The 2450-nt window shown below is 41.8% G+C and overlaps 1 pseudogene; it reads left to right on the top strand.

The window, feature by feature from the left end:
* LOC129113833 (uncharacterized) overlaps window positions 1–2450 on the top strand; it is a 107325-nt pseudogene that overhangs the window by 90758 nt on the left and 14117 nt on the right.

Raw genomic sequence — 2450 nt, 5'->3', positions numbered from 1 at the left:
TAACTCAGATATTATTTCAACATTTTCTTTTCTTGATTCAAAAACTTTAAAGTCACAGGAGGCATTTTTCTTAACTAAATTATCTGAAAACGTCCTCCCCTCTTCTCAGGACTGTGTGGGTGTATACAGATAGACATCTCCCCCCTCTCCCGTTGGCTTTGTTTAATCCATTAAGATGTCTCAACTTTCCAGTATCATTATTGTTATAACATTATTAGTATGTATCAGTGCAGCTCTGCCAAACCCCAACAGGGACACTGTCTTTCCGCAGACAGTGTCCCTGTTATTCTGGATGTTTGATGCTTTCCCACTGAAGACATTTGAAGACAAATCTTCTGTTGGAGATTTCACCTCGGAAGAAATGTCAACCTTTGAAATATGAAATCAACTCACTGAATAACTGCAATATTGTCTATTCTGTTATGTTAAAGTTGTCACTTTATTGTCCAAGTTTGATGAGAGGGTCTCATGTCTGCACGCTAAGTGAGGGCTAAAGCCGGCAGATGGTTAGCTTAGCTTAGCACACGGACTGGAACCTTGTCTGGAAGTTACATGATCAATAAATGGGCCCAGTTCCAGTCCGGCCCCAACACCCTCCCATTTCATGACCAAGTGACCTCAGTTTATAGTCACAACTCTGATGTTTATGAGCTGCCTATTTTTTTCACTTTACAATCAAATGAAAACATCTGCCATTTTCTAGACTAGACAAAAGTATATGTGATCCTAAATTCAATGTCCAAACAGCTGTTTGACAATATTAAATGTTTAGGAGAATTTTTTTGTTCTGGTAGTCACACAGAGCCTCGTGTTCCATGATTAGCATTAAAAACGTTGCACATGCTCAGTCAGTCAGCATGGATGAAGACTCTGCTATTGGAGGGTTTTTGGTCCCACTTGGGCCTTACCCTGGCATGTATTCCCCTAGAAAAGTATTTTATTACACATGAGATATATATATATATATATATATATATATATATATATATATATATATATAAGAGACAAAATGAGAAAAAATTCCTGAAAATCACATTGTCTGATTTTTAAAGAATATATTTGCAAATTATGGTGGAAAATAAGTATTTGGTCAATAACAAAAGTTCATCTCAATACTTTGTTATATACCCTTTGTTGGCAATGACAGAGGTCAAACGTTTTCTGTAAGTCTTCACAAGCTTTTCACACACTGTTGCTGGTATTTTGGCCCATTCCTCCATGCAGATCTCCTCTAGAGCAGTGATGTTTTGGGGCTGTCGCTGGGCAACACGGACTTTCAACTCCCTCCACAGATTTTCTATGGGGTTGAGATCTGGAGACTGGCTAGGCCACTCCAGGACCTTGAAATGCTTCTTACGAAGCCACTCCTTCGTTGCCCGGGCGGTGTGTTTGGGATCATTGTCATGCTGAAAGACCCAGCCACGTTTCATCTTCAATGCCCTTGCTGATGGAAGGAGGTTTTCACTCAAAATCTCACGATACATGGCCCCATTCATTCTTTCCTTTACACGGATCAGTCGTCCTGGTCCCCTTGCAGAAAAACAGCCCCAAAGCATGATGTTTCCACCCCCATGCTTCACAGTAGGTATGGTGTTCTTTGGATGCAACTCGGCATTCTTTCTCCTCCAAACACGACGAGTTGAGTTTTTACCAAAAGTTCTATTTTGGTTTCATCTGACCATATGACATTCTCCCAATCCTCTTCTGGATCATCCAAATGCTCTCTAGCAAACTTCAGACGGGCCTGGACATGTACTGGCTTAAGCAGGGGACACGTCTGGCACTGCAGGATTTGAGTCCCTGGCGGCGTAGTGTGTTACTGATGGTAGCCTTTGTTACTTTGGTCCCAGCTCTCTGCAGGTCATTCACTAGGTCCCCCGTGTGGTTCTGGGATTTTTGTTCACCGTTCTTGTGATCATTTTGCCCCACGGGGTGAGATCTTGCGTGGAGCCCCAGATCGAGGGAGATTATCAGTGGTCTTGTATGTCTTCCATTTTCTAATAATTGCTCCCACAGTTGATTTCTTCACACCAAGCTGCTTACCTATTGCAGATTCAGTCTTCCCAGCCTGGTGCAGGTCTACAATTTTGTTTCTGGTGTCCTTTGACAGCTCTTTGGTCTTGGCCATAGTGGAGTTTGGAGTGTGACTGTTTGAGGTTGTGGACAGGTGTCTTTTATACTGATAACAAGTTCAAACAGGTGCCATTAATACAGGTAACGAGTGGAGGACAGAGGAGCCTCTTAAAGAAGAAGTTACAGGTCTGTGAGAGCCAGAACTCTTGCTTGTTTGTAGGTGACCAAATACTTATTTTCCCGAGGAATTTACCAATTAATTCATTAAAAATCCTACAATGTGATTTCCTGGATTCTTTCCCCCATTCTGTCTCTCATAGTTGAAGTGTACCTATGATGAAAATTACAGGCGTCTCTCATCTTTTAAGTGGGAGAAC

Source organism: Anoplopoma fimbria, chromosome 24 (assembly GCF_027596085.1).
Source record: "Anoplopoma fimbria isolate UVic2021 breed Golden Eagle Sablefish chromosome 24, Afim_UVic_2022, whole genome shotgun sequence".
Taxonomy (NCBI): Eukaryota; Metazoa; Chordata; class Actinopteri; order Perciformes; family Anoplopomatidae; genus Anoplopoma; species Anoplopoma fimbria.
The sequence above is the reverse complement of the archived record's forward strand: the minus strand, read 5'-3'. Positions and strand labels throughout refer to the sequence as shown.